Below are 23091 nucleotides of genomic sequence, written 5' to 3'. Positions count from 1 at the left end.
GGACAGTGAAGGCATTTTTCTTCAAATGGTAATTGTGGCACAAGGGCACATCGATGTAACTTGAGGGTGATAGATCCGAGGTAGGTTCCTTTATCAGTGAGTAGTAAGGGTGCTGAACGCCTTGCCTTCAACACTCGTAGACTCAACAACTTTCAGGGCAATGAAATGGTCATTGTATAAACTTGCGGATTATGATGTTAAAATACTAGTCAGTGTGGTATCACGGGTCGGTGCAACGTTAGGGCCAAAATGAACTTTATTGCGGTGTAATATTCGGTATTTGAACTGTTCTTTAGCTTGAAGTTGCAATCATATCTGGTCACTATCAGTAAAACCAACACCTGGCGAGAACCGAATGTGCAACTTTGGCACCTTACGCACTTCCATTCTGTCGTGCAATTGCATCAAACTGACGAATTGCACCACTGGAGCTGCCGTGTACTGCCGTGTACTGATGTCCAATGGCTACTAATCTTACCACTGGGCCACTCAAACCAATTACTCCTTTTTTGTTGAAGATCTGAAATGAGACACAGCGCAGAGGAGGTTATACTGATGATGGATCATCGATTATGGAGCATCAGGTTCAGGAAAATGACATAGTAAAATGTGGTGAAAATAGACATAATTGAATTCTGTGTTCGTTTCCCGTGGCTTCCTGCGTTGATCACAGGCAATGTTATGTCGCCACTGTACTGGGATTTTCCTTCTATCGGTATCAATTCGTCAGGGAATTCGATTCACTGGTACTTCACCAGCATCCTTTGGAATGTTCATACGGCACAATGACCCACACTGTACACAACGTCAACAATCTTCTGCATTACTACATCCAAGGGCACGTGGCATGGTTTTTTTTATAAATAGTGAAAATTGAATCATGTTGTGCAAGGGCAAATTGAATTTTAGTTTAATTAGTAAAGTCGCAAGAATCCCGAGTAAGTTTCAAAATGTCAGAAATTCATGTTCATTACCTTGGCCAGAAGTCTAGCCCAGCAAAAGGGAAATCTGTCCCTGAATCCCCAGCATTCATGTAATCGCTTGCTCCATCTGTCCGCTTGGAAACCTATGTGAAAGGATGTTCAGCCTGACAGAGAACTTGTGAGAATCCTCCACTCTCTGACCTAAAGCTGAAACAGGAGCTATCTATTCCAGCTGGGAGGGTAGCGAAGTGGAGGTGAGACAGAAAATATTAATTGGTGTAGATTCACATTGTTCTATTTGTGTTTGTTTAAAAACCTGGGCCAGAAAAGACGCAAACAGAAAGGAGCAGAAGTAGGCCATTCTTAACACCGCTCCTGCCCCGCCACGCCATTCTGTACCATCATAGCTCACACAGCACTTATATGTCTTTTTCCAGCGTATCCATATCATCGTGTTGCCAAGTGGCTAACACATATTTATCGATCTCTACCATAAATAGACATCGAAGTTATTCATCGCTGAGAGGAAAATGTTGCATTTCGAGACAGTTGGGTTTCTGCATGAATGTTTTAGGTTTTGCAGATGAGCAGCCGAGTCTGGTCTGAACACCTTTCAAAACATAAACTAAAACTCGACTCTGCTGAGATTTGAATTCACAACTTTTGAATGGCAGTCTTAAGAAAGGCGTAGAAATTCAACGCGCTTTCCATTGCACCACAGAGTCGCGGCCTCACCCAGGTTTCAGCACAAAAGTTTACCTTAGAGCGATTTCGTTCGGGACACCCATCTCACGTCTGTCTGACCTCGTCACACTTTCCAGAATCTGGTCCTTATCCACGTGTGCACTGGATCTTCAAGTGTACGGCTATATACTGCTGAAATGTCCTCATAACACTTAGCATTACCACACGTTCAGTTAAGAAATTCCAGATTAACAACCCTCTATGGTGAAAGCGTTCTTCCTAAATCTCCTCTAAACCGCTTTTCTCCTGCTTTTCATCGATGTCACTGGTTATTATTCCTTCCCAGACAGCCTTATTCCTGTCATACATATCTATCCTCTTCATAATATGTGCATGTTAATCAGTTTCTCACTCAGCCTTCTCTGTGCTTAGTTACACAGCCCCAGCTTAGCTCATCTACCTTCACAATGGGAATGGCCCAGCCCTTGGCATTATTTTCATCTCCTGTAAACTTCTCCTCCTGCAATCAGACTGTTCCTGCAGTCTTGCGATTACAACGGAAGAAGAAATGTTCTTTGAAGAAATGCCAAAATGTCTGAACAAAATCAGCAGCTCTTGTCCATCTATGATGAGAAAGGACAGTTAACGCTTCGAGTCCAATGATTCGTGTTCGGAACTGATGGGATGTGTAGGTGGGTGAAAAATGTGGAAGAGGGCGGACAGGATCCAAAATGATTGAACTCGATGTTGGGTCCTGAAATCTGCATGTTCTTTCAGTAGAAAATGAGTTGCCGATCTTCCAGCTTGCGCTGTGCCTTGAAGGAGAACTGCAGGAGACCAGAGACTGGTATGATGGCTTGGGTACACAATGCAATGTTAAAGTGACAGGACACTGGAAGACCGGGGTAATTTTTGCTGATTCTGGACAGAACGTAAGTGATCTCATCTTTGTCACCGACTCTGTTTTCCTCTCTCCATTGTAGAGAGATCACATTCTCAGCAGGAACTACAGTTTTCTGGATTGAATGAAGTGCAGACAAATCACTGGAAGATGTGTCCAGAAGTTTCCACAGTAAGGAGAGACATCGGAAACCAGCAGGAAATGTATCTTACAACATAGAACGTTACAGTGCAGTACAGGCACTTCGGCTCTCGATGTTGCACCGACCTCGAGATCGTTAAAATAATGTGATGTCCATTGCAATGGAAAATTAACATTTCTTTTGAAACCAATAAAAGCACAGGGAAACAAAAAAGGAAGGGCCCGACTTTGCAGAGGGCAAGTGTTGGAGACAGAAAGAAAAACTATGTAGATTTAAACCGAACTAATAGCAGACGTACAAGGCCAGCAAACTACCATATCAACAGCCAAGGAATTAGAAGAAAAAAAACAACTCCATATCTGGAAAGGAACTCGAATGTTTCAGGCCACTGACCTTGAAGTGTTGCTAAGAAGAAGCGAATTGTACCTTAAAGGGAATATGTGAAAGCTATCAGGCGCCCATTACATGAGGCGTCTTGCCAATGTATTACCTGGGACACAGGAAACCTGAATTTGATGGAACTCCACGCGCTTCATGCTGAAAACTTTCTTGCCCAAGAGAAGGAAAAACGGAAATTAAAGATGGAACAGCAAACACATAAGGCTCAGCTGACTATGATGCAAATGGTCTCCCAGCCTTTGGAAGGAGGTGCTGCGTGAAAAGAAGGGCTGGCAGAGGTAAATCTGGCGGGTGCTTTGTTTGCAGAGCAATGGACCACTGAGTGAGGCAGTGCACGCCCAGACAGCCTCAATTGGCTCTGGAGGCTGGGCAGCAGGGTGACTAATGGAGGAAGGCTGAGGTGGAGGTGGGCAGCCCCAAAGTTATAGGTAAACCTCTTTGCTTTATGCTTGGCAACGAATACTCGCTTATGCTCATCTCTACTACTAACGTTATGGGCACTGAAACATGTCCCACCTCTCTACTGAGCACTGAGTTACCGAAGCGTGAACTACATTTTCAGTACAACGATGATGCATATAAGTCAATGCTTACATCTATGTTATATGTGGAAGGTGCACCTCTTACTTTTTTGGAAGATACAAGGGCAACATATTCAGTTCATAAATCAAGGCAGTTCAGAGAGTCGACGCAAATAAAGATGAACGGAAGCTTCCTCAACTTAATGGGTGCGTCAGGATTCGTGACAGGCGAGAGATTTACCGCACCCCTATTGTGCGAAACCAGTAATGCGGAGAAATTCCAATTCTCATTTCTGTTATCAGAATCTTGTTCTGTATATCTGATGTCTCGGGATCTCATAGTGAGACTGGGGTCGGATTTGCACAGTATCCCGACGGGCTTGCAGGTAATACAAAAAGAAGATTTAACAGTGCTGGCTGGAAAATACGAATCATGACCCGTGATGCATGTCAGAGAGCGATAGGTTCCTTCAGCGATTCACTCACCCAGGAAGCAAGTAGCCATGTTAATCCCATTAACACCGATTTTCTTGCTGGAGATATGCTGCACTGCACAGCACACATACACCGCGATGGTCCTGACTAATCATAAGAGAAGGATTGGTTCAGGAGATTGGTTAAACCTGATCAGTTGTTATTGTGTGAATTTTATTGGAATGGTCACAGATGTGCTGTCACTTTAAACTTTTTTAAGTATCTGTGACGCTAAGTAGACCCTGTTTATTTTTGATGTGGAAGGCTCTTTTCCTCACGGATCATTGGCGAAGGCATCCAGCGACAGGTGTCAGAATTTGGGACCATGGGTACGACAGCCACAAAAAAACGAAAGATTGTATCTTCAGGGTCGGTGTGGTTATCTGCTTCAATGCAGTTATAAGGACGTATAGGAAGATATTAAATCGGCTAACTCAGGCAGACAGGGCAGTCCAGGTAATACCCACCAGTGGTGTCGTCTGGCGTTTACCTATGGTAGATGTCTCGGACCCAAGATTAAGAAGGGTCCCAACTGATTTCAGGGGAAAAGGCTAACACGATGTGGGGTTCATACGAACCCTTAAGAATAACCCCGAAGTCTGAGTATCGTCCTTGCAAAGCAAAAGAACCGATAAAACCCGAGGCTGTGCAAGGAATTACCCCAGTCTTTGAATCTCTCTTATAGGCTGGAGTGATAATCCCCCGTGAATAATCACTGGTGAGCACACCCATTTTTTTCGTTCAAAAAGGCAAACATTCCAGGTGAATCGGGGGAATGGAGGTTTGTTCATGACCTGCAGGTTATCAATAACGCTGTTATTCCGCACACCCCAAATGTCCCCAACTCCTATATTATATTGGCTCAAATTCCACCGGATGTAACTGGCTCTGAATTGTGGATTTAGCAAATGCCTTGTTTTGTGTACCGTTACACACCAACATTCAATTCTGGTTCACATTTCCATTCAAAGGCCAATAGTATACTTTCACGTGACATTTTCAAGAATACTGTGAGTCCCCACCATAATTAACGAGGCTCGACACAGGAGTCTGGAGACTCTTGTTTTAACCGGGTGGGGGGGGGTCAGTGCTTCTGCAGTATGTAAGCGAATGCTTAATCGCAGCATCAACAGAGAAACAATGTGAGAAAGGTAGGCTTGCGATGCTCTGCCATCTTGTCTCGCAAACCTACAACTTGTGGAACAACAGTTGAAGTTCTTAGGTTTGAAGCCCGAGACCAGACGTGTAGGATTCACCAATTTAGAATCTGCATACGGCGTTTTATTGTGGATAGGTCAGCATTCAGAAGCAAAGAGATAGGTCAGTGTCTGATATGATGTAGCAACTACCCACGAGGTAGTCAAAGCGGGATCATTTCCTTCTCATCCGTCAGCGCAAGCAGCAGAGCTGATTGCCTTCAATGAGGCATGTAAATTGACCGAAGGCAGAATTTTTACATCGACAGCAGATATGCATTCGGGGTTGTACATAATTTTGGATCCTTGTGGAAATACAAGGGCTTTCTGACCTCCACTGGAAAGCCAATCACATAACATGGCCTGATCTCTGACCTCCTGAAAGCAGTCCGATTGCCTAAATCAATCACTGTGTGTCCATGTAAAGCCCACAGGAAAAATTATGATTCAATTTCTCAAGGCAATGAAAATGTAGACTCAGCGGCAAGGACGGCAGTCAATCAGCCGCCAAATGATCAGTTTGACATGTGTATGTCAAATATTTGTAATCCAAAGCAGACTTATGGGACTTACAGTCACAGGCCACAACGAAGGAGAAGCGTGAATGGACAAGGGCAGGGTGCAGAATGAGGGAATGGGTGCAGTGTGGCCCCAATGGTAAACCCTGTCTACCACGATCTTTATTCCCTTTCTATGCCAAAGTAACACACGGTAAGGACAATGTGTCAAAAGTGGGGATGTACGACAATATTTCAACACGCTGGTACAGAAAGGGATTTACTCATTACTCATAAAAAATGTGAATAATGTGTTATCTATGCCACTAATAATGTGGGGAGGGGAATACAAAAGAATCAGGCAGAACACCCCCAATCCCAAAGACCCTTTGAACATTTACAGATGGATTTTATTGAACTAACACCCAGCGAAGGGAAAAGGCATTGTCTGGTAATAGTTGATGTTTTCCCAAGGTGGTGGAAGTGCTCCAACGTCTAAACAGGATGCCAGTGCGGTAGCCAAGGCTTTGCTAATTGAAATAATTCCGAGATGGGTCATCCCTGAAAGGCTAAGCAGGGACAATGGAAAGCCATTTATAAATATTGCCGTACAGCAGATCAGTAATTACTTGGGAATAAAGGTGAGGCAACATTGTGCCTATCACCCAGCGAGCGGTGGGGCAGTTGAAAGAGAGAAAACTACCCTTAAAAATAAATTGGCAAAATGTTGTGAGGAATTAGAAGTGCCATGGACAAAGACATTTCCAATTGTGCTAATGTATATGAAGGAGAGGAAGAGTAAATCTTAGAACGTTTGAGATTTTGTTTGGAAGGTGGCCCAATACAGGAATTGGCCCAAGACCGATTGTAAGACAGATAATAGACCACTGTGAGGACGAGATGTTATGTTACGGTATAAAACTCTCCACACTTCTGTCTCAAATACAGAATCAAAAGAAGGGCAGCACTACCCCAACCAGCAGAAGGGAAGATGCACAATCTAGAAACTGAAGACTGGATAGTGGTGAAAGACTTCAGGAGCAAAAGCCTGAAGGCCAACAGCTGGCTGGGACCGTTCCAAGGGCTCCCTACAACACAGACAGCTGTTAAGATCGCCGAAAGAGCCACGTTGATACACGCCAGCCATTGCAAACGTGTAGCTGACATTGAGGAGACATTGGACAACACCGGATCCAAATAAGTGTAAGTAGTGATTAGAAGACTCATAAAAATATGGGGCTGCATGGCAGGACGACTCGTGAAGGCAGGGGTGTCTGAGATACAACCGCAGACGGTAATCTTAACCAAGGATGCTAAGTTGACCTTTACATGCCCGTTTGGTAACCAGGATGACTATAAATAATTCAATAAATATTTACGCAGAGATCCTTGTGTACCCAGTTACTGGCACTTAGTAGTATCCACCACGGCTACAGGTACACCTGACACGGGATATCGGTTTCCTGTTATCAAAGAAGGAGGTGCCATGGCAAGGGTAATAATAACCAAGATTCAGAAGAGCGATGAGGAAGCCTGGTGGTGTGGAATAGATAGACCCTTCTCCGATATCTATAGACAGGTGAATATAGTGGTACAGCCTCGCACCCACCCCACCCGAGATGCAGTGCAGAAGGTCCTCCAAGAAATAGTAGCTCCTGGACTCGAAAAGATGAATATCCAATAACCCTCACTGCAGATGGGCGGAAAGGCCTTTTCCAAGCTGACAGAAATGGAAGAAAGAAAGAAACTGATGTGCAGCTAAAATGATCCCAAATGAAAAAAGTAAAAGTGGATTCATTGAGAAAACTTATAGCGCCATATTTCACTTTCCGTGGAAGTCTACTGTTAAGGACTCAGTGCTCTCACTGCTGTAGCAATGGGGGATTTCCTCTGACCGTTTATGTTGTTGACAACCTTCCCAAAGCAGGGAATGTTGTATGGAACTGGCAATTAATCGAGTATTGTCACAAACAGGATTCAGACTAGCATAAAACAAAGAAGTGCAAATCCTGGAAATCTGAATCAACAACAGGAATTGACAGAGAAACTCTGCAGGCATGACAGCATCTGTGGAGACAAAGAGATTTAATGTTTCATATCACAGATTCAGGCTACTTATGCTTTTTATTGTTTTATTGCCTGGGTAATTGTCAATTTCACTTCACGAAACAGCATGTCTACCAGAATCTCTCATTAGCTGACAGACGACATCTGTAAAAATGCAAAATTCCTTTATAAGCTGTAATGTTGTTGCTGTTGCTCTGAGTTGGTGAAAGGCTGGCCTTCATTACCTTTTTCTTCGCCTTTATGTCGATGAGCAGCCATGGTGAATGGAGAATTTCTGTTTGCCTCCCTTTGTCTCTCTGTGCCATCTCACTCTCTTCTACATTCCCCCACTCTCTGTCTGTCAATATCCCTCATTTTTCATTTCTACTCTTGGAAAAGTGTTAAAATCGGAGCCTGGTCCGTGGCTTTCTCATCCCTCCCGGCCAGAGTGTGTAGAACTGGGCTCACAGTCTCCAAGTAATGTCTGTGTTACTTAGGTCTGAGATCAGGTGACATTTGTTCACACAAAACGTTATGAGCATTTACAATTCTAAATAGCATTCATAATAGACCAGAAAAAAAGCAGTTTCTCTCCAATAAAAGGATTTCTATGGTGCCTTTGCCGTTTGCCTAAAATCAATGAATGGTGACAGCAGACAATGAGAGCCATTATCTCATTGGATGCGTTATTACTACAACATTGTCCTGCAAGTCTGCAGTGTCTCCTGCATCTCTTCATTATTCCCAACAAACTTGAAAAGACGGACGGAGAATAATAGTAGAAGAGATAGACAAATCCTTGTCGAACAGAGTAAAAAGAACTCTGCGTTGAATTAGCAGGATAGAACATCGATTAATGGGTCCACATCAGGCGGTAGGGCTTGGTAGCACGAAATAACAACGGTCTGAGCTCAAACACAAGAAGCATGCTGATCCGTCACTTTCGCGATGTTGGATAAACAATACGGCTTTTACAAGAAGTTTAAACAATGAACTTTCAATGTACAGAACATTTGACAGCATTTGACACCATTAACGCCTGGTTATTACCATATGCTTTAACTGACGAAACCACAGACACTGTTCTTCAAATCAATAAGAGCATTTAATGAAGTATTTGATCACAGTTAATCGGACCACCTTTCTGTAATAAAGCTGCTCGATGAGAATTTATATCAACATCCGCTCGTGCAGAAAAGAAGTTCACAGCTGGTGACTGTCCACTGAAAATGTACAGGAAGAGGCAATCTCTTCTTGCTTTGATTTCAAACTGATGCCTTCACCTCTTTAACCTGACGGGATAAACAGTATGCGTTCATCCTCTCGGGGCCGATTTACCGCCTGAATATGCACAGAGGGAAACTCATACCAAGAGATCAGGGTAATGGTGGTGAATCTACCAGGAATGGTGTGTGAGTCGATGTTAACAGTGGGCAGTAAGGGCTAAACCATTAGCACTGACATTGATCCTTGTACCAACAGCCCCTCACTCACTTTCTGCCTCATTCATCCCAGTCATCATTGACTTTCAGTTTATCCTACTTTCCCTTCGAAACTTTACACTTGTTCCGGACCAGTTTCGGGTGTCCACTTGGAAACTGCAGCTTTTTCAAACGAAATTCAGGAGAATACACGTCACTCTTTGGGATAGGCTTCACTGCCCAACCATAATTACTCAAACGATTGAGATGGTAAGTTACTTTACTTCGTCCTCGAAGTGCTCAACACAGTGATACAGCCATGATGTCGAAAGGGAGGAAGTTCCAAGAATTAAACCCAGCGACATTGAATGAACAGCGTGATAGTTTCAGCTCAGAAAGGCGAGATCCTTAGAGGGGATTTGCAGTGACAATTTATTCGTGTATGTGCTGCCATGGCTGCCAGAGGATGTGGTGGTGGCTCGTACAATTGCAACATTCAAGAGGCATTTGAAATGGTATATGGGTAGGAAGGGTCTTGAGGGATATGGGCCGTGTGCTGGCAAGAGGGACCAAATTGGGTTGGGATTTCCGGTCAGCACGGAGAGGTTTGAACGAAGGGTCTGTTTCCCTGCAGTACATCTCTATGACTCTAAGATTCCAGCAATCAATCACTGGATTCCTTCTGGCAGAACCGGGTCTGTGCTCTCTGTGGAAGCAGAAAATGGTTTTCTTTCAGATTAGCCACAAGAAGAGAAATAAATCTTCATTTCCTGAATTGGAATTTTATCCAGGCCTAGGCGATTCAAACCCAGACTCTGAAGCAGGGACTCCACTGAAGTTCACAATAACCCTTTCGACCTAACCTGTACAAACTCTTGTGCCTATCGTTCTTTGTCCCCACATTTTGAAGCAACGGTACTTTCCGTGGGTGATGAAGGAGCTAACTACTGACTCGCAGAAAAACCATGTGGTCAGAGACCCGATCGATCTGTCATGTAGCGGGAAGTGCATTGTTCAGAACAGACGTGTTTGCTGTGTGGGCCTGAAACCGAGCTCGATCACACACAGATACGATGTAACAGCCGCCAGCAGATGTGGAGACGGTTGGGATGGTTTCATTCGCACTCTGGGAAAAAGACAGGATCCTAAATTCAGGGGAGCTAAGTGTCACAGATAGAAGGCTGAGAATTGGTTTGGGAACGATATGAGTCATGACCGAATGGCGGGCAGACCAGATGGGCTGAAAGCTCTAACTGTACTCTGATGCCTTCTGGTCTCTGGCCATCCAGTATCTAAGGAAATAGAAACAGAGTTAATCGTGCATTTCGAGATCCTCCTCTCATAACTCGGCGAGGTGAGAGATGAAACAGATCTGCGATTAAATTTTGAGACTGGGAGAATGTTTGGAGACGGAGTAATAAAAGAGAAACTGAGTGTAAAGTTGAGAGTCAGGAGATATTCAATAAAAAGGTAGACGGAGATGGACATGGAGAAATAAGTGTCACTGGTCTTGAAGACTTAACTCGGTTTTCCATTCCAAGATTCTACCAGTCCTGTTGAGATTTTCCCGCAATTTCTTTTGTTGGTACTGAAACAGAAGGGAGAAGTGTGATCCTGGACCAATCAGCTATGTCTGCTCTGTGGACGTTTGAATTCCCTGTTCGAACAAATCACTTCTGACCCACACAGAAATCTCACTATCCTGCATCACCCCCACCTCTGTTACTGACAATAAGCTGTTCATTCCGTAAACCCATATGGGTACAAACAGCATCATTTACCGAGTGAATTGGGAAAATTTCAGGGAGAGTTCCATTCGGTTTCCATCAGAGCATTCTCATTCAGTTAATTCAATACAGCACCATTTGACATGCAGCTGTCACTGTCATGTGGCCATTCGCATTCGACGTCTCTGGACATTTTGGTTGGGGCATGTTTGGAATGGTACCTCACGTTTTGGAAGGGACATCGTTTATAGCATATTCGGCCGAACTGATAACTTTGTCTCTTGCACCTGCAGTACATTGGAGACAGTTTTCTCTCAGAAACTAAGAGATGATCAAAAACGGAGGAAAAAATGTGTCAACAAAACCTGCCCCAGCGAGCGAATTCGCTCCTGCGACATTAATGGAGAGCGGCAAACCTATTAGCAAACAACAGCGCCCTGCGTGGGTCTCGACCCCACATCATTGAGATCAAAGGTCTCAAACTCTACCGACTGAGCGAACCAGGACAGGATTGGTGTTGGTTAATTTATGATTTCATACTGAGTTTAATTCAGCTGACACGGCAATTTTCAAAAATCTCGTTCATTCCTCCCCATTGAAAATAGCATTATTCAAGTCTTTCAATTCTCAGATTTATTCTTCAGACCATTACAATCCATTTAGGCCTTGCCCCGGGATTTACGATTCTCTGTTAATATGTTCATATTTTGACCCTGATCCTTAGGTCGCCGAACTGATTCCTAGACACTCTGGCAGACTGCAAATCAATCGGGTAAATACCTCAGGAAACCAAATAATTTCTGATTAGAGTGTAGGGAATCCCATCTGCTGAAGAGACAGAGTCCTCACAATCAACACTTGCTTTGTTCTACCTGCCTACAAAGTTTACCACTTCTAATATTCGAGACAGGAATTCTGATTATAAAATGTTTTAAAAACAGGAACAATCTTCTGAAGCCATTTGCAATTTGAATTAGAATTATTTACCCTTTCACACGGCAACAGCCATTCCTGAGGAAGGAGTTTCCATGAGCTGTGTCCCATGGCTGGGCAGGAAGCCGCTGATTGAAACTGCAGTGGCCCCTTTCTGGTGGCAGCAGGGGCTTGTAGAGAGTGGGGTCACATTCTGCTGCACGTGACCATCTTACTCACTATGGACTCAGGGTCAATCATGGGTGGATTCTCGTGGTTGTATTGTCAGTATATGGTCGGTCTCAATACTTGATGTGAAATATTTGAGGCTCTGTGCTCTTTTTGGGCTAGGACAACCAACATTTCAGCCAAATGCTCTGACCATTTGAGACACTGCAACCTGCTGCAAAATTGTGCGTGTACACATCCAAACGCACAGTTCTCGAGAGGATGTGGACAGCAGTAGTTCTCATTATTTTAAGATTCAGTTGCTCATGTTCCCGTGTTTATCGCAGAGAGGGTGAGAGACCCGAGGAGTAACAAACACACCCATAAAGCAATATCAGGACCTGTGTAGTTCTGTCATAAAAAGCTGCCTGCAGTTGTTCTATTGCAAAGTTGGGTTTCAAACCCACGACGCAATAGAGACTGGACCCTAACCTAGCACATTAAACCTCTCTGGAAGAGCACAGCAGTTCACGCAGCATCCGAGGAGCAGTAAAATCGACGTTTCAGGCAAAAGCCCTTCATCAGGAATACAGGGTTTCGCCCGAAACGTCGATTTTACTCCTCCTCTGATGCTGCCTGAACTGCTGCGCTCTTCAGCACCACTGATCCTGAATCTGGTCTCCAGCATCTGTATTCATTGTTTTTACCTACATTAAACCACTCGGCGACGCTCCCTGACGATAACTAAGTGCCAAACCTGCCAAGACTAATGTTTCAGCATCGCTTCACTTCAGGCAATTTCCCCTGGCACTTTCTATGAATACCTTCGCATAATTTAAAAAAAATATTTACAACAATTTGAAAGGTTTGTACGGTGTGGACATTAGTGAGAAGCTGAATATTCTTCGATAGTTTTCCCCGGAGCTTCAGGCCTGAGGGATGTCCTTGGAAAAGTTTACAAAATAATGAGGTAGACGAGCAGAGAACATAGTCAATCTACAATTTTTCAGAGGTCACGTGAGTTTAAAGCGAGATAGCATAGGTTTTATGTGAGAGCAGTACAATTTGAAAGGGAGACATTTTTGTGCGTGTGGAATAAATTGCCACATTTAGTGGCATCTAAATGGGTATACAGACAGGAAGTGTTCGGAGAGCTAAGGGACAAATATTGGCAAATATGTTCAGATTAGTTACGGTCATCTGTTCAGCAGGTGCAAGTTGGAGAAGAAGGCAATTCTGTGACACTCCAGTACCTGACAACAGTTTCAATAGACCACTTGCAAAAACGCATGCTGTTTGTTACTAAGTCAGCGTGTTTGAATTTTATTTTTTCTTGAGGCGTAATGTTTTGAAATGACACAGAGAGGAATGTTTTCCAGACATTTACAGACAATGACCATTCTCCTTGATACATTCCCAAGTTCTCCATCAAATAATCTCGTTGACTAAAAAAAACCTCACAAATCGTGTTGTCCCCTCAACTCTCCAGTGAATCCAAAAACTGACAGCTCTTAACGTGGACCAGGTGCAAAACTCAAAAGGCAGAGTCATTATCAGACACACAAACTCATTACTTCTGTCTGTGAGGCAGTGCGAGACGTGTATGTCCAGAACTGCTCACACAAATAGCACCGAAACAGTTCCAAACGGAGCTTGCCGACATTCTGGAGATTTAGTGCATTGCCAAGTAACAGAAAGTGCTCAAGTAACATAAAACATAACAGAAAACTGTACCATGCAAAGTGAATATTACCAATTATATTCTCGATTAAATTAGGTCAACAATGCGCTGGTGCCTCCATCTGATCGAGCAAGCCAATCTACAGCCTCCCTCACCAGGACAGTAATGAAGGAAATGAGAGAAATATAACAAAGTTTTACGTTGCGATTGCCCAACTTTTAGCCACAACAACAAAAAACGAGGGAGCAGATTCAGTGCAGGATCTGGCTTCACAACAGCGGTGAAATAACGACGTCCACTCACTTTCAGGGAAAACTGTGAACAACTCACATTGTCCAGAATATGAATACACAGCGCGGGCTGTTTAGTTCCCATATTCTACTGCTGTCCCGACATTCATACGAAAATGTACCTTTCAAAGAGAGCGTTTGTAGCTGTGGAATGACAGTGGCAGCCGTTTCCCCTCGCTCTTACTGCCGCCCTTGGTAGTGTAGGGGCCGATATTCTCATCTTACACGCGGTAGTTGAGTGTGCAATTCTCTGTTGTGGAAAAGCGGAGTGTTTTGGAGCAGAAAGATGTGAAGTTCGGATGCTTCTGGAGTTCTTGTTGAAAAGTTCGGTGACGCGAGGAAGATGGTTTGCAGACTTTTCCTCGCCTGTCTGGGTGACATTCTCAGCGCTACAGAGGTTCATGTGAAGCGCTGCTCTCATGTTTTGGTACGAATTCATTTGGTTTCATTCCTGCTGCTTCCGTTTGTTGGGGTTGCAGATTGGGTCCAACGGATGGAATCCGTGGATGAGTGCCCTGCTTCCAGGAATTGTCTGGCTGTCTTCTGCTTGCCCTGTCCGATTATTGTTGTACTATTCTAGTCGAATGTGTGGCCCTTGCCGTTTGTACGTATTGCTACTAGGGACTGCTGGACTGACGCCCACACAAATTCTTTGCCAAGAACCAATATCCACACACTTTCATTCGCAAATGCATGGCACACAAAGTTCGCAACGAGGATATGCTTTGAGGTAATTTTTAAATCATGCTTCCCTGTATTAAAAACAAATTCTGGAAAACGATATCCAGACTCCTCCGAACACTCGGACTTATGACAGCACAGAAACCGAGAGCCTCACTCAGACAACAACTCACGAGAAAACAAGGCCCAATCCGCATCATGTGCAGGTCAAACGTGGTTGACGACATTCCCCGCAGGGACTGCACGAAACACGACATAGGAGAAAGAGGCTGACATCTAGAGAGCTGCATTCATAATTTCTCCTGGACTGTAAACACCTCGGACAGCTGTTCCTTGCAGTTATGCACAGAATATTGAATGTCTCTGATTCCAAGGCTTGGAACTCGGATGATATGACCGTCTGAAGCACTGGTTCCTTCCTTGTGTGAGGTAACTCCTGATGGAACACATGTACCACTCTATTGCTCATTGAGAAATATATCCAAAATAGGAGCTCAGAGCAGCATTTCTGTTGTCTTTCTGGTGCTGTCCCTGACATGCCCTGTGGCACTACACTTATTCTGTGATTCCTGAGGGTTTGGCACATGATTCCACGATCGCATTATGGGCAGTAATCTGCATTTTCGCTTCAATAACGGGTGTGTGAAGCGGAGGTCCACCATTCTCTCTTCAATTTTTCTCTTCTTTTGCGCAACTGCAATACAGTAAAGGATCAATTAATATTGTAAGATGATATACAGAGGCCTGTGAAATATCGAAGTTTTAATGACATTTATGCAATGGTTAGAGATTACCTCGATTCAGTAAATAAGGACGTAAAGTCTGTTTGGCTGGAGTTGAGGAACAGTGAGGAATGAACTCACAAGCATGTGTAGTTTACAAGCCCACTCGCAGTAACCACAAAGCGAAATAAATCGTACAAGGAAAAAATATTGTGTGTGAGTGACGAAAATGGCAATAGTCATGTGTGATCTTAACTTCCCATCTAAAACTCTCGGTTCCATTGTAAAAACGTTTGGAGAACAATAATCAAAAAAATCCCACATGTCCCATAAAACATCACGAGGGATATCTTGGTAATTGATTACTCTACTGGTGACTTAATTTCCCTATTTTCTTGAAAACCATCTCTTTAATTGTGAGCATCAGAAAAGGCTTTCTTTTGGCAGCAAGAAATAAATATGTGATTAACCTTTGTTCGTTTCATGTATAAGAACACTGAGACTCCTCTGCACTGCACATCTTTTGCGTTTCTATCGATTTTAATAGTAGCGTGTCTTTTGATTCTTCCCAACAAAGTATATGAACTCGCATTCCCGACATGAAACTGCATCTGCCAAGAATGCTCTAATTGTTGGACGGAATCCTGAGGAACAGAATGTACATGTATTTGGAAAGACAAGGATTGATTCGGGACAGTTAACATGGCTTTGTGCGTGGGAAGTCATGTCTCACAAACTTGAATGAATTTTTTGAAGTAACAAAGAAGATTGATGAGGACGAAGCAGTAAATGTGATCTATATGGACTTCAGTAAGGCGTTCAACAATGTTCCCCATGGGAGACTGATTGGCAAGGTTAGACCTCATGTAACAGCAGTGGACCTAACACCGACCCTTGTGGTACGTCGCCAGTACCTGGACACCAAGAAGAACATGTTCCATCAACTATAACAATGTTTTCTATTGGCAAGCCAATTAATGATCAAAGCTGCCATCTCTCCCACAATTCCATTCCATCGCATTTTATATAATAGTCTATTGTGGGGAACCTTATCGAACAACTTGCTGAAACCCATATCCACCACATCAACCGGTTTACTGTCATCTCCCTGTTTGGTCACTTTGTCAAAAAAGTCAATAAGATTCGTTAGGCAAGGCCTACCCATCACAAAACCGTGCTGACTGTCCCTGATCAGATTTTTCTTTTCTAGATGGTCATAAATCCTATCTATAATAACCTTTTCCAACACGTTACTAACAACTGCAGTGAGACTCACTGGTCTGTAATTAGCAGGGTTGTCTCTACGACACGTTTTGAACACGGGAACAACGTATGCTATGCTCCATTGCACAGGCACTATTCCTGTAGATAACGATGATTTGACGATCGATGCCAAATGCTCATCAATCTCTTCCCTTGCTTCCCAGAGGATACGAGGACAGATCCCATCCCCAGGGGACTTGTCTGTTATCACATTCTGCAGTATTTCTATCACCTAATCCTTGTGAACCTCAATCTCTAGTACTCTGGACGCAAGTATCTCAGTATCTTCCTCTCCTTTCATACCTTTGCTGTCATTTGTAAGGTGCGAGAAAAGCACAAAGGTAGGAAAAGATATTTGCAGGCAAACTGAGTCAAAATTATTTATTGAAAGGAAAATCACACTTGGCAATTTGCCATATCTCTTTGCGAACATGACCAGCAGAAGTAAGCAAGGGAGCTATTGATCTGAGTATTCTCGGACCTGAAGCAAACAAAGGTGAGTGACATATTCATTTCTTTTTCTGGCGAACGAAATGATCTTTCCTGATGGTTACAATGAAAGAGATGGTTCCCAATAAAAGACAGAGATTAATTCGCATGTAGATATATTTCAATGTGACACGATTCATTTTCAGTCCCTAATTACCCCAGAGATGGAGGAGGTGAGTTACTTTTCTTCACTCTTCAACTCCTCAGCACGGAGGTACAAACATGAAACCGCTAGAGATGGACTTCTTGAATTGGGAACCAGAGACACTGAAGAAACTAGGCAAAAGTGAGGACTGCAGATGCTGGAAACCTGACTTTAGATCAGAGTGATGCTGGAAAAGCACAGCAGGTCAGGCTGCATCCGAGGAGCAGGAGAGTCGACGTTTCTGTTGCCAGTCATGCTCCGCTGCACAAACAATTTTCGTTTTTGGCTCAGATTTCCAGCACCTGCAGCTATTTGTTTTATGTTAACCTTCATAATGTTTTGGACAAAACCAATGACCTGGCAACATCGGAAAATCGGCAGAAGTACTGGTACACCGATAAGTTTGCTGAACAATACAACCATTCCATGAGCGGGAATATGATCCGGGCCACGGTGCTGAGAGTACCGAATCCTCACAAGTAAATAACAAGACAAGGCGATAGATACTATCGTATTTGGTGTAAATAAAACACCCTGTCTGAACATTTTCGTTGCAGATTTTTTTCAAATTGTCTTCGAAAATTTACAAAGTGGGAAAAGGCCATTCCGCCCGTGTGCATTGCGGCTAATCAGAGAGCCATGTATTCCAGTCGCAGTTTCGAACTTTGGCCCAAAGCCTCGTGTGTTCTAATGTTTCCAGGTCAAATGTCAATGAGGTTATCCTATGTTCTTACATTGCACAATAATGGGACAGAAGTATAACGAATTGTAACTCTTTTGAGGAACTCATGCTCATTTTCACCCACAGAGGGAGACACACCAGAAGATACCGCCAAACTGACGGAGGTGTCCGTTGTGGAGAGCTGGAATTTGAAATCGACAATAGGACAAATGCAAGATTTACATGCGGAAGCACAGAGGAGATGTCCCGAGAGAACTTTACAGGGGAGAGTCAACGTATATCACGGTTAAAGCGAAACATCCCCCCTCGAGCCAGGTAGGACTCGAACCTACAATCTTCTGATCCGAAGTCAGACGCGTTATCCATTACGCCACTGGCCCAAGAGACAAACCTGCACTTGGCAGAATGTCGATATGTAATGCCATGGACTTTCACGGAATCAGAATTAAAAAGGTGAACAAGCACCGAAGACAATCACCAACATTGCTTCACTTCGAAGTTTCCAATTTGTGAAGCAGTGCCTTTCACTGGCAAAGGAGAGACATTTGTCCTCAGCTGCCTGCTTCAGAGTCGCCTCCTTCTCTGCTGGAAGTTTCCATCGTTTTATTCACAGTCACGACGCGATTTCATGATCCACTCCAGTGAAAAAGTGTCATGGTGTCGTCCAAACAAGACCCTGCAGAAACTCGGCGAGAAACCTCGGGTCATTTCGAGCTCAGGATGTGGAATTAGACGAGATGCGTGACACCTTTTATTGGCGCTGCCACTTCACTGAAATTAGCGGCTCAAAACGAGCCGTTGTAAGCATCAGCTTGATTTGTACCTTCCTGCAGTGCATTTACTCAACAAAATCAGATCGCTCCCATCCGGCCCAGCTGACTTATCTATTTTCACACTCTGCAGTATTTCTAATATCTCTTTCTTGTGAACCTCAGTCTCTTCTCGTCTAGACGCAAGTAGCTCTGTATCTTCCTCGCCAACATTTTCATTTTCTATAGCGAACACTGTCGAAAAATATTTATTTAGTGCTTCCCCTATCTCCTCTGACTCCACACACAACTTCCCACTATTATCCTTGATTGTCACAAATTTAACTCTCGTCATTCTTTTATTCCTGACATACCTATGGAAAGCCTTAGGGTTAACACTGATCCTATCTGCCAACAACTTCTCATGACTCCTCCTGGCTCTTCTCAGCTCTCTTTTTAGGTCTCTCCTGATATCGTCGGAACCCTCGAGCGCTCTAACTGAGTTTTCACATTTTGTCCTAACATAAGACTTCTTGTTCTTCTTGACCAGGGATTCCACTTCCTTAGTAAACCATGGCTCACGCATTCTATATCTTCCTCCCTGCCTGACAGGTACATACTTATCTAGGACACACAGGAGCTTTTCCTTGAATAAGCTCCACATTTTAATGTGCTCACCCCCTGCAGTTTCCTACCCCATTCTACGCTTCCTAAATCTTACCTCATTGCATCGTAATTTCCCTTCCACCAGCTGAAACTCTTGCTCCGTGGAGTACACCTATCCCTTTCAATCACGAAAGTAAACCTGAGAGAATTGGGATCGCTGTCTCCAAAGTGCTCACCTACTTCCGAATCTAAAATCTGGCCAGGCTCGTTACCCAGTACTAAATCGAAAGTGGCTTCGTCCCTTGAAGGCATGTGTACGTACTGTGTCAGGAAGCCCTCCTGCACACACTGGGCAAAAAATGACTCATCTATAGTACTCGTACTGTAGTGATCCCAGTAAATATTTGGATATTGTCTTGAGTGTTCCAGAGTTTTTCATTGTCCCAGAGTCCAGATGAAGTTTGCATTCCTCATGTACGTGAGCGAGAATGATTTCAATGTCTCAGATCAGTTCCTGTCCCGAGAACATCAGAGTCAATGTCCCGTCCTCTACTCGGTCCGACAGTTCACACTTCTTCATTCTCCTCTGATTCCATTTCCCAAAGAGTTTCTCAAGATTTACAAAGCTGGAGCCTAAATTATATGGTTTGCTTCCTAAACATTTTTTCAACTGCCAACGGACAATATTTTCACAGTATCTCTTCACAATCCTCTGGCTTGCACCATGTCCAGGGATGAGAAGTCCCGTTTGGTGGAGAGATTCCCGAGGCTGATGAGTTTCACTTTGGAACAATGATGGTTAAGTGGCGATTTCCTGCGGTTGTTTCTAATGATGGGAGAGGGAGCGGTGGGGAATGAGCACTTTGACGAGCAGGAGGAAGTGTTGCCAATGACCCGAGTCAGAGAACAGTGCACAGGGATGAAAGGAATCTAATGAAAAGCAGCACTTCTGCTCAGGATGTTCAATAACAGCTGCAAAACCCGATGTGTCGAGCAGTGTATCTGGAAAGAGAAACAGAGATAATGTTTTAAATATGGAACATTTCTGATGTAGAACTCGAGTTTCCCAAGTCTAATCAAATTACCGGCCTGGTTCACAAAATAGTTTTTCTGAACTTTGAGCGAAAATTGTACCAGCAGGAAAGCATTCATAACGTAGTCAGCAGGATTCCAACCTACGTGGGGAAACCCCAATGGATTTCTAATCCATCGCCTGAACCACTCGGCCATGACTACAGACGGCTCAGGTGCGTTGAGCATTGACCTAATCAGCCGTGATCTCATTGAAAGCTACCGTTGACTTGATGAGCAAAATGCTCCCATCTCCTTTCATACCTTTGCTGTCATTTGTAAGCTGCGAGACACCAATGTAAAAGAAGAAAAGCACAAAGGTAGGAAAAGATATTTGCAGGCAAACTGAGTCAAAATTATTTATTGAAAGGAAAATCACACTTGGCAATTTGCCATATCTCTTTGCGAACATGACCAGCAGAAGTAAGCAAGGGAGCTATTGATCTGAGTATTCTCGGACCTGAAGCAAACAAAGGTTAGTGACATATTCATTTCTTTTTCTGGCGAACGAAATGATCTTTCCTGATGGTTACAATGAAAGAGATGGTTCCCAATAAAAGACAGAGATTAATTCGCATGTAGATATATTTCAATGTGACACGATTCATTTTCAGTCCCTAATTACCCCAGAGATGGAGGAGGTGAGTTACTTTTCTTCACTCTTCAACTCCTCAGCACGGAGGTACAAACATGAAACCGCTAGAGATGGACTTCTTGAATTGGGAACCAGAGACACTGAAGAAACTAGGCAAAAGTGAGGACTGCAGATGCTGGAAACCTGACTTTAGATCAGAGTGATGCTGGAAAAGCACAGCAGGTCAGGCTGCATCCGAGGAGCAGGAGAGTCGACGTTTCTGTTGCCAGTTATGCTCCGCTGCACAAACAATTTTCGTTTTTGGCTCAGATTTCCAGCACCTGCAGCTATTTGTTTTATGTTAACCTTCATAATGTTTTGGACAAAACCAATGACCTGCCAACATCGGAAAATCGGCAGAAGTACTGGTACACCGATAAGTTTGCTGAACAATACAACCATTCCATGAGCGGGAATACGATCCGGGCCACGGTGCTGAGAGTACCGAATCCTCACAAGTAAATAACAAGACAAGGCGATAGATACTATCGTATTTGGTGTAAATAAAACACCCTGTCTGAACATTTTCGTTGCAGATTTTTTTCAAATTGTCTTCGAAGATTTACAAAGTGGGAAAAGGCCATTCCGCCCGTGTGCATTGCGGATAATCAGAGAGCCATGTATTCCAGTCGCAGTTTCGAACTTTGTCCCAAAGTCTCGTGTGTTCTAATGTTTCCAGGTCAAATGTCAATGAGGTTATCCTATGTTCTTACATGGCACAATAATGGGACAGAAGTACAACGAATTGGAACTCTTTTGAGGAACTCATGCTCATTTTCACCCACAGAGGGAGACACACCAGAAAATACCGCCAAACTGACGGAGGTGTCCGTTGTGGAGAGCTGGAATTTGAAATGGACAATAGGACAAATGCAAGCTTTACATGCGGAAGCACAGAGGAGATGTCCCGAGAGAACTTTACAGGGGAGAGTCAACGTATATCACGGTTAAAGCGAAACACCCCCCCTCGAGCCAGGTAGGACTCGAAACTACAATCTTCTGATTCGAAGTCAGACGCGTTATCCATTACGCCACTGGCCCAAGAGACAAACCTGCACTTGGCAGAATGTCGATATGTAATGCCATGGACTTTCACGGAATCAGAATTAAAAAGGTGAACAAGCACCGAAGATAATCACCAACATTGCTTCACTTCGAAGTTTCCAATTTGTGAAGCAGTGCCTTTCACTGGCAAAGGAGAGACATTTGTCCTCAGCTGCCTGCTTCAGGGTCGCCTCCTTCTCTGCTGGAAGTTTCCATCGTTTTATTCACAGTCACGATGCGATTTCATGATCCACTCCAGTGAAAAAGTGTCATGGTGTCGTCCAAACAAGACCCTGCAGAAACTCGGCGAGAAACCTCGGGTCATTTCGAGCTCAGGATGTGGAATTAGACGAGATGCGTGACACCTTTTACTGGCGCTGCCACTTCACTGAAATTAGCGGCTCAAAACGAGCCGTTGTAAGCATCAGCTTGATTTGTACCTTCCTGCAGTGCATTTGCTAAACAAAATCAGATCGCTCCCATCCGGCCCAGCTGACTTATCTATTTTCACACTCTGCAGTATTTCTAATATCTCTTTCTTGTGAACCTCAATCTCTTCTCGTCTAGACGCAAGTAGCTCTGTATCTTCCTCGCCAACATTTTCATTTTCTATAGCGAACACTGTCGAAAAATATTTATTTAGTGCTTCCCCTATCTCCTCTGACTCCACACACAACTTCCCACTATTATCCTTGATTGTCACAAATTTAACTCTCGTCATTCTTTTATTCCTGACATACCTATGGAAAGCCTTAGGGTTAACTTTGATCCTATCTGCCAACAACTTCTCATGACTCCTCCTGGCTCTTCTCAGCTCTCTTTTTAGGTCTCTCCTGATATCGTCGGAACCCTCGAGCGCTCTAACTGAGTTTTCACATTTTGTCCTAACATAAGACTTCTTGTTCTTCTTGACCAGGGATTCCACTTCCTTAGTAAACCACGGCTCACGCGTTCTATATCTTCCTCCCTGCCTGACAGGTACATACTTATCTCGGACACACAGGAGCTTTTCCTTGAATAAGC

At 43.8% G+C, this 23091-nt stretch overlaps 2 non-coding genes across 2 annotated transcripts; both read right to left on the bottom strand.

Annotated features, from left to right (window-relative positions):
• Positions 1-18271: 18271 nt before the first annotated feature.
• Positions 18272-18344, bottom strand: trnar-ucg (transfer RNA arginine (anticodon UCG)). The gene has a single exon. It is a non-coding gene; the product is annotated as a tRNA-Arg (tRNA).
• Positions 18345-21992: 3648 nt separating this feature from the next.
• On the bottom strand, positions 21993-22065 carry trnar-ucg (transfer RNA arginine (anticodon UCG)). The gene has a single exon. It is a non-coding gene; the product is annotated as a tRNA-Arg (tRNA).
• Positions 22066-23091: the final 1026 nt, after the last annotated feature.

Source organism: Chiloscyllium plagiosum, unplaced genomic scaffold (genome assembly GCF_037043375.1).
Source record: "Chiloscyllium plagiosum isolate Xiang-an unplaced genomic scaffold, Cpla_swu_hap1 HiC_scaffold_48, whole genome shotgun sequence".
NCBI classification, from domain to species: domain Eukaryota; kingdom Metazoa; phylum Chordata; class Chondrichthyes; order Orectolobiformes; family Hemiscylliidae; genus Chiloscyllium; species Chiloscyllium plagiosum.
This window is presented reverse-complemented; position numbering and strand designations above follow the sequence as displayed.